Source organism: Microtus oregoni, unplaced genomic scaffold, assembly GCF_018167655.1.
Source record: "Microtus oregoni isolate MIOR12 unplaced genomic scaffold, Mior012 000003F_ref0000135, whole genome shotgun sequence".
Classification (NCBI taxonomy): Eukaryota; Metazoa; Chordata; class Mammalia; order Rodentia; family Cricetidae; genus Microtus; species Microtus oregoni.
The window spans coordinates 27,683,003-27,696,416 of record NW_024543062.1 but is presented as its reverse complement, the minus strand read 5'-3'; the positions used below and the strand labels follow the sequence as shown (position 1 = coordinate 27,696,416).

The 13,414-nt window shown below is 47.0% G+C and overlaps 1 pseudogene; it reads right to left on the bottom strand.

Annotated features, from left to right (window-relative positions):
- Positions 1-11,574: 11,574 nt before the first annotated feature.
- Positions 11,575-12,428, bottom strand: LOC121446519 (annotated as a pseudogene).
- Between the last annotated feature and the right edge of the window lie 986 nt (positions 12,429-13,414).

The following is a 13,414-nucleotide window of genomic DNA, read 5'->3' as shown; positions in this document are numbered from 1 at the left end:
AGACGTGAGAGGGGAGAGTTGACAGAACCCTCCAGAAGTGGTTTTCAGGTACTGGGTAGTCAAAAGGCATTGCACGGATTGACTCGGATGTTCTTTTCCCTCCTCCCTAGTGGAATAGAACCCATGAGACTGGTGATGTTAGGAATTCCTGGGAGAAGGTTGGATCTTGGCATCATGAACCAAACATGGAGGTCTGTGCCCAGACAAAGAGTCAGACACACGTGGGTACCCCAGGAGTGTGAAGAGAATGTTCCTGTTCTAAGTGGAATTACTCACCTGGGTCCTAGGGGGTGACATGGTTCTGGGAGGGGAAAAATAAGATCCTGGCTCCTAATGAGAAACAGCCAAGTGTGGAATAACATTAGTGTGAGTTGTGTAATCCCAGCTGGCCAGTTGCAAGAACAGGGAGGAGACAGGAGCTGAGGGAACAGGCCCTGAAGCCCATCCTCACCCTCTGGGTTGGAATTTCTGAGTCTTCTTTGCCTTGAGTCAGAATAGGAAACCGAACCCTGACCGCGCGCTTCTTTTTATAGAATTGAACTTTCTTGCCAGCTTCCTCTGGAGCTCAGGATCGTCCCTCTTGGTCTCTAAACAATATGCCAATCATCAGATGTGAATGAGGAGTGGGAGGTGGGGGCAGTGTTCTGGGAGCACCAGACATAACCCAGGCCTGGGGCCCAAGACAAACACGGAGCCCCGAGTTTGGCTTCCGTACCAGACCTGGTAAATACAACATGTTTTTACAGGTTGGGAAATCGTCCGGCTCATCTCTGCATTTTCTCTCTTTCTCCCACTTCTTCTAACTTGGATCTCAGCATTCTGCCTCAATGTTGGCCAAGTTCACGTTTGCCAGTTGCCGAGTGGATAATAGACGGTCTGTGAGATTAGTAATCTGGTCGGGAGACCGAGACACAGACAGCCAGGCGGTCGTTGCCTGGATGATAAAAATGACTTCTCCCGCGTCCCTGCTTGGCCCTGCAGGCCAGACACGTGCTGAAGGACAATGAGAACAAAGTGACTCAACGTCCAGTCATCAGCTGCTGGGGCTGCTCTGACCAAGCGGAGGCAGGAGCCTCTGTGCTCTGGTAATCAGTGTAGGGTCAAATCTTTCTTGTGAGGAAGACTGGAGTCTGCTGGCCCAAAGGGGACAGGGTGTGAAGTCACTGGTTTTAAAAAAAAATCTCATTAAAAATGGATTTTTGTTGTCAGTGTTTTGAGGCCAGGAACAGCGAAGTTGAAGCAGGTCCGCTGCCAGACCCTAACAGCTTTTCCAACTTTAGGTTTACAGCTCCACTCTGGCTCTTTGTAAGTGACTCTCGGCATTGCCAGGATGTGTCACAAACTACAAAATCTGTACAAAAATATATTGACATAAATGACTATGAGCCTGACATTAAAGGGGTGGGGTGGGGTTAGGGACTGTCCCTTCTGGCATGGCTCCTAGGGCCACCTGGGACAATTACCATCCCTAGGAGTGTGACCCCGTCAGACCAGCTCCTGACTTCTTGGATCATGGATCGATGGTAAAGGAAGCCACCTTGTCTTGTCTGGTGGCCTCCCTCCCTGGTCAGATGGGGGCAAAAGGCTCAACTCCACCGGTAACGTTCCAGCTGGAACCAGAGTCCTGTCCCAAAAGGACTGTCTGGTCATTCATTCTCACTACCAGGTAAGTCTTACTTGTAGGGCAAAAGTTCTTCGAAGGCTTCTTCAACTGGGCAAGTTCCTTAGTGCCTCAGAACTTGAGCCTGAGTCTGTGTGTGTGTGTGTGTGTGTGTGTGTGTGTGTATGTGTGTAAGAGAGAGAGAGGAAGAGTGACTATCTGTGCGTGTGTCTCTCTATGCAACTGTGCATGTTTCTCTCTGTGTGTGCATGTATATATTTTGTAACTGTGTATGTATCTGTGTGTTTGTGTGTTGGGGGACATGTATCTGTGTGTGTATCTATGTATATATCAGTTTGCGTGTATCTATGTGTGTCTCTGTATGTGTACTGTGCATGTATATATCAGTGTGTGCCTTGTGTAGGCATATCTGTGTGTATGTATCTCTGTGTCTCTGTGTGTGTATCTGTGTGTGTGTGTGTTTGTGTGTGTGTGTACTTTACCGGTCTTTCCTCAGGTGTCATCTATCTTGTCTTGAACTCACCTAGAAGGCCAGCCTGTCCAACCAGCAAGTCCCAGGGATCTGCCTGATTCCACCTCCTGAGTACTGTGATTACAAGGATGCCCACCATGCTGACTTTTTACATGGGTCCTGGGTCTTGAACTCGAGTCCTTGTGCTTGCTCAGCAAGCAGTTTCTCTCTTGGGCTATCAACCACCCCCGTCCCCGCCGGCTTTTGAGCTTTTGTTTATTCTGTTCCCTCTGGAGGAATCTTCTGGCTACTTTCCGTCATTCACCAAGAGCTCAGTTTTCAGGCTGACTTTTCATGGAAGCCTTCCCTGGCCCCTGGGATTGGATTCCATGTTAGCTTTTTTATCAAAACTGCCCCTTAAAACTTTGTCTCGTCAGAGGAGGACCAGCACTTTCTCACACCACGGAATGCGTGCACAGGTCCTGTGGGGCTCGTGTTCAAATTCAAGTTCAGACTCAGCAGGTCTGGGGCAGAGCCTGGAGCTCTTTCTGAGCAGCTCCTGGGTGCTGGAGCTGTCAACAATGAGTCCCATGCACTCTGGGGAGCGGTGACTTTGACCTCCCAATCAGAGCTGTACAGAAGGGGAAAGCCTGGGAAGAGGAGAGAAAGTTGAGCAACTATATTTTTAGCTTTCTTGGGGACAACGCTTTCTCCAAAGAATCTTCAGCGGGGAGCTCTTTGCGTGCCCTGGACATCTTGGGGCAAGGCTTGTCGGCCTTCAGCTGCTGACCTGTGGGCTGGCCAGTTCACCTGGCGGCAGACTGTTCTGGGCAGGTGATATTTCAGCATCTCTGTGATTTGAGTAGCCTTGTCCCTCAGTTGCAACAGCCACAGAATGTTGAGTTTCCTACCCTAGAGCATTAGAACATCTTCTTCCCTGCCGGTAGAGTTGAGGAGGGTTTAGGAGGCCGTGGACAGGTATGGTCAGGGCTGGGGATGGTGCTCGATGAGGAGAGCGCTTACCAGGTATGAGCAACCTCCCCAGCCAAGGCAGAACCATTAACACATGCTTACACCAAAGGCCTCTGCCTGTGAGACAGGCTCTACAGCCTTCCTTTTGGAAGGGGTTTAGTTGCCAGTGGTTGAAGCTCTCTGTCATGTGATCTTATGTCCTTACCCTGTGATGACTCCTGCCGTGCAGTGCCCCAGGGCAAGGCCCTTGGAGATGCTGTGTTCTTACTGTTAGCTCCCCCCCCACCACCACTCCCAGTCCAGTAAGAAGCTCAGCTCTGTTCTTTGTAAATTTCCCAGGCTCAAGTCTTCAAAACCTGGTCTAAACTGGAAGATGTCTTAGCTGGCTTCGAGAGAAAAATCACATATAAATGAGAATGGCCTTAGTCCGGGGAGGTGGTCCTACTAGCTAAGAGCTTGCTGTACAATCATGAAGACTGAGTTTGGATTCCTAGCATCCATGTAAAAGCCAGGTGTGACACTGGCATCTGGGAGTCCAGTGGGCGTAGAGGGATCCCCAGAGCTCCCTGGTCAGTCAGTCCAGCCGAAGGGCTCCAGGCTTAGGGAGAGATGCTGTCTCAAAATAGAGGGTGATGGCCAAGCGTGGTGGCCTGTTTCTTTAATCCCAGCATTCTGAGGCAGAGCCAGGACAGCATAGTAAGACTGCCTCAAAAACAAAAATAAATGACAAAGACCCCACCCAAATGAATCTGAACTTTGCCTTAAAACTATGGGCTTGAGTTCTCTTATTAAAAATGATGAATGTCAGGTGCCAAAGAAAGCTGGGACAAGGCTCACTCAATTCCTGTGGCTCCCCCCACCCCAGCACTTCTCACCCCACTCCCTACCCTTAACCTCTCCAACCCAGGAACCGAGCTTCCCTCCCAACCCCCCAGTTTCTGATTCTACATGATCTAACCATTTCAGCCTCTCATTTGCTTGGTTCGTGGTCCTGGAGTCCTCTCTTGGTCTACTTGCCCCTTCTCTCTCTCTCTCCTCCTCCTCCTCCTCCTCCTCCTCCTCCTCCTCCTCCTCCTCCTCCTCTCACTCTCCCCACCTCCCCCTCCTCTCCTGGCCCAGGTCAGCCCCAACTCTTCCAGTTGCCTCTGGCTGTATTCTTCCTCATATCTACAATAAAATCCCTCTCCCCAACCATATCTTGGGGCAGTCATGTCCTCCTTTTCATTCAATGAATTCACTTGATTTCTTTTTTCCCTCACACTTTTAGGAACTCAGAGACAAGGTTTCAAAACAAACGGCCAGGTAGAAAGGATGGCTGGTTCCTCTGTTATCTCCTGAACCTTTGAGCAGATGGATCCTTAGTTGCTAGAAAGACCAACTAAGAATTAGAATGAGGAGGCACTATCTGGAAAAAAATGTGGAGACAACGAACTTCTGATGTTTTTTTTTTTTTAAAGTGTATGTGTGCACGTGCATTTGCGTGTGTGTGTATGTGTGCACGTGCGTTTGTGTGTGTGTGTGTGTGTGTGTGTGTGTGTATGTGTGTAGGTCAGAGGACAACTTATGGGAGTGGATTCTCTTCTTCCACCATGTGGGTCCTGGGGGAATGGAACTCAGATCTTCAGGCTTGGTGGCAGTCATCTTAACCATTGGAGCCACCCTGTCTGCCTTTGGTTCTGTTTCAAGGGCTGGGATACAGTTGCAGGCATGTGTAAAGCCTGGATTCCAGCTTCATACCACACATGCAGACACGCACATACCTACTCTTCTAAGTATATCCTTTGCCTAAGAGAGGTAGAAAAGTCATTCTTATTTTACATGACCACTCTGCCATCAATGGGTTATGGCTGCATACATTATTTGCTTGTTTTTTTTTTTTTTTTTTTTTTTTTTTTTTAGATAGGGTCTCAGAGAAACCGTGTTATCCTTGAACTTGCTTGGCCAAGGATGGCCTTGAAGTCTTTCTGCCTGTACCTCCCAAGTGCAGACATTCAGATGTGCATGAAGGATTCTTAATGAAGATTGTGAAGCGGTGCCTGGGCTCTACGTGCAGAGACAAAAAGCCGACTGGTGATGTCTGCTGTGTGCAGGGAGTGTGGAGACAGGCTGAGCAGTGGGTTGGTTGTCCCTGGATCTCAGGGTAGACTTTTCATCTAGCAAAAGGACAGCTTGAAGGGGAGGCTCTACACATCTGGATCTAATGGCTCTTTCCATTTCACGCAACAGTCAGCTGTATGGTTTGGCTGGTAAGAGGCTTTGCTGTGCATAATCCCAGCCCTAGAGGCAGACAGGTAGATCCAGAGAGCTCCATGGCCTGCCATCTGAGCTAAAACTTCTGGTTCCATAAGAGACCCAGGCTCAAAGCCCTAAGGCAGAGAGCAATAGAGGAAGACATCCAGTGTTCTGCTCCTGCTTCTGCATGCACACACACATGGGTATATGAACCTGTACACTCATGTGTTACACCACACATACACCCATAGGCTTACACACACCCACATCCACACGCTCTCTCTCACACACAGACACATGCATGCATGCACACACACACACACACTCACTCACTCACTCATGCATGCACACACTCCTGAGACAGACAGAAACACACCATTAGTTTCCTTCCTTCTCTCTGTGTGTAACTCCCTCTTTAGATCAGTATGACCAAAACATGTTATGTCATGTCCCCTCTATTGGTGACCATTTGAGTCTGTTGCTGTGAAACACATATTGCTGAAATAACACACACACATCCCAGAATCTAAAGGTCTATAAGACTTCAGCCCAAATACTCATTATTGTTCAATCTACTCTTGATCCCCAATACTTTAAATGGATGAAAAAAATCTAAAAATAGCAACAATAACAATAAACAAGGTCTTTAAGACACAGCTGAGTAAGGAAGACTGGGGAAGCGCCAGCGACCAGTCATATACAAAAGAAACATCTTAAATGAAAACGTTCCACGAAGACTTTTACCATCTGATATGAGTCTTTACGTCAGAAATAATGGGCACAATGACTAAAAAGACAAGACAGCTTACATTTGAATGGAGTCCAAATAACTTCAGAGTTATTTGAATTCAAATCTTTCCGTTGGAACGGGAGTGATGGGAAAGCAACGTGATCCATTAGGGCCTGCAATGAAACAGAAATGCCTCTTTCATCGAGAAGGGATTTCCTGGCCTTTGTGGTCCTTGAGCATTTCCTAGGCTGTAAGTGCCAGCAGCCTTGAACCCAGACTGCAAAACCAGCTCATAACAGGACAATGGAGTTTGTGTGTGTGAGAACTTTTACTTGAAATCATGTGTCTGGGACTGGAGAGATGGTTCAGCAGTTACGAGCATGGGCTGCTTTTTCAGAAGGCCAGGGTTCTATTCTTAACAGCCACATGGCAACTCACAACCCTCTGTAATGTCCGTTCCAGGGGATGCTATGCCTTCTCTGGCCTCCAAGGCACATGTGTGATACACAGACATACATGCAGGCAAAACACCCATCCGCATAAAATAAAATAATAAAAACTGTAAAATAAACTAAAATCACATAGCCACAGTGGAAGGTTTCCTGCATACAGTTGAAAACTCACGGCTTTTCTCGTTCATTCATTCGTCAACAGGGTCCCATGTCTCAGACAGGCCTTGAACTCAATAGGTAGCTGAAGATGACCTTGAATTTCTCCTTCGTTTTGATAAATTTATTTCTTTGTGTTTTGGACGTGTGTGTATAGGCATTCATGCCACCGCACATGCGTTGAGGAGGAGCCCATTCACTTCTTCTGTGTGGGCTGTGGGGTTGTCAGGTTTGGCACCATCTCAACAGCTCATCTTTACAATAATTTAATTCATTATTACTACGTGTATCATGTGTGTGCACACGTTTCTCTCCTCCAATCTTAATGTGACTCCAGGGATTGGATGTAGGTCATTAGGCTTTTAGGCCAACAGCACTTTTACCTACTGAACCATGTCACTGGCCCTGGTTTTATTTAGTTATTGAGTTATTGGTTTCTCAGGGCGTGGCTTTTCTGTGTAGCCCTGGCTGTCCTAGAACTCACTCTGTAGACCAGGCTGGCCTCGAACTCAGAGATCCGCCTGTCTCTTCCTCCCGAGTATGCACCACCACCACTGCCACTGTGCGCCCCGATTTTGAGCTACAAGATTACTTTAGAACATCAACTCCCTTCTTCTCCCCCGGAAGATCCACCGCTGACAGAAGGTGTCAAACAGGAAGTAGCAACTTAGGAAGACAGGAAGCAGGTAGCTCTCCACTGCCACCATCAATCAAAGCAGACATGGTGGGCCTTATCCCGAAAGATTTGACGTCAGACATCCAGACATTTGTGAGCAAGTCAGTACCCAACAGTCATAGCTGACGTCCTGCCCAGGCTTTTCCATGAGGACATTGGTGATGACCAGCAGTACTGAACATTCATCCTGGCGTCGAGACACCCATGGGAGCCTCCCAGTGACTGTGACCTCGGATCTGTGACTGTACCATTTCCCATTTCCTAAATGAGACTCTGAGCCTCAGAAAGATAAAGTCACGTGCCCTGTCTTACACAGCTAAGAAATGAGTTCATGGCTGCCAAGCTGAATTGCTTTTCAATAGGAAATATGAACAACCCGCACACAGTAACTAGTAGCTATTATTTACTAGTGGGAAACATGTGTAATTTAATAATAAGCCTTTATTCTAAACTATTTTCCTGAACCAAAAAGACCAAATGTGTTGGCTAATCCATCCCATCTAGCAAAGCTGTGGTACTGTGGGGTGTACTTACACATTCTAAATTGCATTTCTTTCACAAACTACAAAACAGAAGCTGCCAAAATGTGTGTTAATGAACTGTCAAAACAGATTATTTGGGAGCTGTAGAGATGGTTCAGTGGTTAAGAGCACTGACTGCTCTTTCAGGTGACCCAGGTTCGATTCCCAGAACATGGCAGCTCACAACCATCTGGAAATCCAATTCCAGGAGATCTGACACCTTCCTCTGGCCTCTGAGGGCACCAGGCAGACCATCTATGCACACATGGTGCACAGATACACATGCAGGAGCAATACCCGTCTACAAAATAAAATTTTAAAAATAAGAAAGACAATGGTGACATTGCTCTGGACACATGTCCGCCGACTGCTTTAAGCCTCAAAGTGTGCCTATCAGGCAGGTGCTACTGTGATCGTTTTCATTTCATAGATGAGGAAACTGAGGCACAGAGAGTTAGAAGCATTAGCCATTCAGGGGCAGAACCTAGAGAGTCTGTACTTAAAGACACCCAGAACACTTCTGTCTCCACAATCAGAGACTTGGGTGCAGGTCTCCCACCCTCCCAACCTTCTTAGACCTTGTTATAGCCTGTAGAACCTTGGAGTCCAGTAAAGAGTCATCTCAAGTTGGATAAGTCTCTTAGGTGATTGGGGCTTTGCTTTGGTGTTGTAGTTTTGAGCCAGGCTCTCCTGGGAACCAGGCTGGCCTGGAACTTGCCACGTAGCAGAGGTTGACCTTAAACTTCTCATCCTCCAGCCTCCACTCCCCAAGTGCTGAGATCACAAGTGTGTCTCACCATACCTGGCTTATGGTTTCAGAGATCCAACGCAGGGCTTCATGCACGCTAGACAAGCACACTACCACGTAAACCACATCCCCAGCCGTCTCTTAGATTATTGACATCTTGTCTAACATTTGACAAAGGTGTGGGGGGTGTGTGGAGAATAAACAAACTAACCCGGTGCTAGAGGAGATGTAACGGGCCGATGACTTGAGCAATAGATAGCCTCCTTGATTGGCACCAAACATTAAATATGAAGTATACCAGCGCTTGATCCCCTCCCCCATCTCTAAAACCACACCTCTTTGACTGAGTTTTCTTTTTGCTATTGTGTCTGTTGGCATGAAAAGCTTACAGATACAGAGTGAACCATCGCAGGGAAAATTCTATGAGCCAGGCACCGGCTGAATGCCGGGTTTGATTTGCCCTAACTGAAAAGTGCTTTGAGAGGCACAGCTGGGGGGTGGGGGTGGGGTGCCTACTCACTCACAGTGACTGACCATCTTTAAGCATGTTGACAACCACTCTGCCTGGGTTCCTTTAATGAGTTAATTACAAGAGGACTCTTACCGGAGGTCCCTGGAGCCCTTCTTGAATAGGCTCTGCTGAAGAAACACTGGCTGAATGAATTCTCTCTCTCTCTCTCTCTCTCTCTCTCTCTCTCTCTCTCTCTCTCCAAGTAGGGTTTCTCTGTGTAGCTCTGGCTGTCCTGGAATTCACTCTATAGACCAGGCTGGCCTTGAACTCATAGAATTCTGCCTACCTCTGACTCCCGAGTGCTGGGATTAAAGGCATGCACCGCACCACGACCGCCTAGCTAACTGAATGAACTCTTCGTGTCTGAAATTCTGCAGACACGCTGATGCCCCGACATGCAGCAGGATGAATGGTGCTGCTTCAGGCCCATCTCCTTTGTAAGTCACGGAAAACTAAGTTCTGCCTAAGGAGAAAGGCCTGTGTGGCGGCTCACAAATGTCTGTAAGCTGGGATCTGCACACGCCTCACAAGGATTCACAAAACCCACATATGCACACATAGAAAAAAAATAAAAAAATTAAGATCTTCTTTAAAAAGGTGTTCGCAGAATTTGTTTTTCTTAGCTTTTCTTCCTTCATGTTTGATCCCTTCTCAAGAAGTCTAAATGGTGACAAGGTGTTGTTGTTTATACTCTTTAACTCTTTGAGGGGGGGCATCACCCAGCTCCTAAATAAATACACACATGGAGTCTTATTCTTACCTATAAATGTCCAACTTTAGCTTGGCTTATTTCTTGCTAGGTTTTCTTACATTATCCCATCTATCTTTTGCCTCTGAGCTTTTACCTTTACCTATTCCTCCCTCCCTTCCTTCCTTCCTCCCTCCATCCCTCCCTTCCTCTCTCTCCTTTTCTCCCTCTCCCTCCCTCCCTCCCTCTCTCTCTTTCTTTCTTTTTTCTTTCCCTCTTACTCCATGTCTTGCCACGTAGCTGGCTGACTGGCCCCTAGAGTCCTCCTCTCTTTCCCCTTTCACTCCTTGATTTCTTCTTCCCAGATTTCTCCTTCTATTTATTCTCTCTGCCTGCCTGTCCTGCCTTGCTATTGGCTGTTTAGCTCTTTATTAGTCCGATCAGGTATTTTAGGCAGACAAAATAACACAGCTTCACAGAATTAAACCAATGCAACATAGCAGAATGCTTACATCATTAAACAAGTGTTCCACAGCATAAGCAAATGTAACACATCTTAAACTAATATTCCACAACATCATGGAGATGTTTCCAGTCGTTTTGTTTTCTAGTCTATCTGTGCAGACAGCCTACCTACTTTCTCAATAGTTCTAAAACAGACCTCAGGATTAAGTTTTGTAGGTTCTGATTAACTTAGCATGGGTCACATGACCACCCCGAGCCAATTCTGGTGACCCAAATAATGCAGTCCTCTTATTAGTTTGTGCTTGGTTACAGCTGTCTCCGTAGACATGGACAGACTCACTTGGCTCTAGGTGGAAGGAGACAGCATTTTCCCAAGAAATGCAGGTAGAGGCGGGACAGGGTGACCGGATGAGTAGCTCCAGTTCTGTCTCTTAAAGCAATTTCCAGAAAGCAAAGTGCTGCTAACAGAGTGTGGGGTGGCGGTGGGGGTGAAGAGTTGACAAGTAAGCTACTTGCTTAGATAGCTGAGGTTTCAAACGTGGCCTGTGTCGGCTGAGGCCGTTTGGAAATCATTTTCTGCAAGTGACACTCACCCACGTGGCTTGGTGTCTTATAGTTTCTCATTTTTCTTTCTTCTATTAATTGTTTTTTAACTTCTTGGAACTAAGTCCTTAAGAAAAAGAGGAACCAAAAATATGCCACAGGATGGTTCGAAACAGACAGCACATTCGCACTCTGGTGACAGTCTCTCTGTCCCTGTGATGCCTCTCATGTTGGGTAAAATCAGAGCTTTTTCTTAGTTTTGTTTCTTGCTAGTAATGAAAGTAATACCTTCCTGACTCAGGAAGACCTGCCCCCCCACCAAGAGCTTTTCTAGTTCAGAGCTTGGGCAACTCAGGGCAAGCCTCATGTCACATGTGCAGATAGACACACACAAATAAAAATAAAATATATATCAAGTATTTTTATTAGGGGCAGCTGCGAGTCATACGAATATACCACTATGTAATTAGTTAATCCCTAGTTGGTGGACACTTAGGTTGCTTCCAATTTTTCATTCTGAATAGAGGGTCATTTTTCTCCTTATATCTCTGGTTATGGCTTTAGGATGAATTCTTGGAGTCATTGGTTCAAAGGCATTGCTGTATTTTTTAATTAATGTTGTAGGTATGTACATGCACGCATGTGTACAGGTGCATCTGCTCCTGAACATGCCACAGCGCACGTGGAGGTCAGGGGACAGCTGTCGGGATCGGTGCTCTCCTTTCACCTGAGGTCCTGAGGGTCAAACTCGGGCCTTGTGCTTGGCTGCAGGCGCCAGTACCCATGAGCTGTCTTATCAGCCTGGAGGGTGAGGTTTTAAAGTCCAATTCCTACTGTCAAATAGTTCTGGAAGACGAGCTCAGTGGGTGAATTCCCCACTCCACTGCTCTGTGTCTCTCCTCAGAGATGACGAGTCATGACTTAGATGTGTCTCCTTTCTCTGGAGATGGGGACTTTTTCAAACCATAAGTCAGTGGTATTCAGTTGGCTTCATGCAAATGCAAGGTTTTTTTTTCAATACAAGTCTTTTATTGTCGCAAAAGACACCAAATCGTATTAAAATTCAGGATCTTGTTTCTGGAGCTGGTAAATTAGGTCTACTCATCAGCCTGCTGCACTGTTCCCTTTTCAGACACATAGATACCATCCAAAAACTTCCTGATATCCTTGTTCTTAACTGTTGTGGCCTGCTGAGTTTAAAACAAGTTCAATATCATTTCCTTCAAGGATTAATTCATCTTTCTGGGCTTGAGAGACAGAACAAGCCACAACTGTCCTCATCAGAACCCTGTGGATATATTTTTCACCCAAGAAATTTCAGATTTTAACCAAAGACCCGTTCTCCTGAATAATGACGTTGATGGGGAAGTGAGCATACAGGGACCTCATCTTGTAGCGGAAGCCCAGCGTAACACCCTTGATCATGTTTTCAACGTGGCTGCAGATGGTTCTGACGGTGGCCAGTTCCTTCCTGTTGCCCCACCATTTGTAAACCAGGAGCCTCTTCTTCTTCTTCCCAAGAAGGCTCAGCTCTACATAGATGTGATTGAAATCCCTCCGGAGGGTTCCTCTGGAGCCCTTCACAATGACGGTGCACCCCTTCAGAGTGATGTCCACATTTTCTGGAATGTCGACAATCTGATTGCTGAGAATGGTCTTCATTCTCGCAGTAGATGGGGCAAAGAGACTTTTTTTTTTTTTAATCTTCAATCCAGATGTGGCAGCACACACCTGCAATCCCTGCACTCAGATGCAGAGCACGGAGGGTTGTGAGTTCAAAGCCAGTCTGGGTTACTGCCTGGGTCAGAAGACCCAGATTCAAAAAGCCAAAAACACCCCCAAAATTTCTCAGCAGTAATTTGTATCTCCACTGCCGTCATCACCTGCACTGAGAGAATCCTGAACTGTTTTGCCCTCCCTGTAAGACTGGCCACGCCCCATGCTGCACTGTGGAAGAGCATTCATTGTCTGGGAATGGGGAAATCCATCACCGGTGGGAGTGATGCATTGGTTTCCCAGGGACTGGGACACCACAGACCTGCAGCCTTGACTCTAAGTGGCTCTGTCAGCATGAAGCCCAACTTCTCTTTGTGTGGAAAGCCCCTGCTGAAGGCCCTGCTTTTGGGGAGCCAGGGAAGTTGCTTTGAGAGCCAGGTTGGGTCCCAACTGGACAAGATCAATGGCCTATACCTTCAGCGGGAGTCCAAACAAGAGAATCAGAGAAGATCTAGAAATCCGAAACAGTGGGAAGCAAGCAGAAAGGACCCGAGTTCAGTTCTGGGAGGGGAACTACCAGGAAAGACCCTGTATCCGGGTGTGTGCAGGGTGAACCACCCTGGGAAGACCCAGGGAAGGATGTGTCCAGCCTTTTGAAAATGGATGTGACTTTGCTCTGTGGCGGTCATAGAAGCAGGTTGTCAACTGATGTGGGAGTGATTTCTTATTAATAAAGAAACTGCCTAGACCCATTTGATAGGCCAACCCTTAGGTAGGCGGAGTAAACAGAATGGAATGCTGGGAGAAAGAAGCTGAGTCAGGGAGTCGCCATGATTCTCCCACTCCAGACAGATGCAGGTTAAGATCATTCCTGGTAAGCCAGCTCGTGGGCTACACAGATTAATAGAAATGGGTTAGATCAATATGTAAAA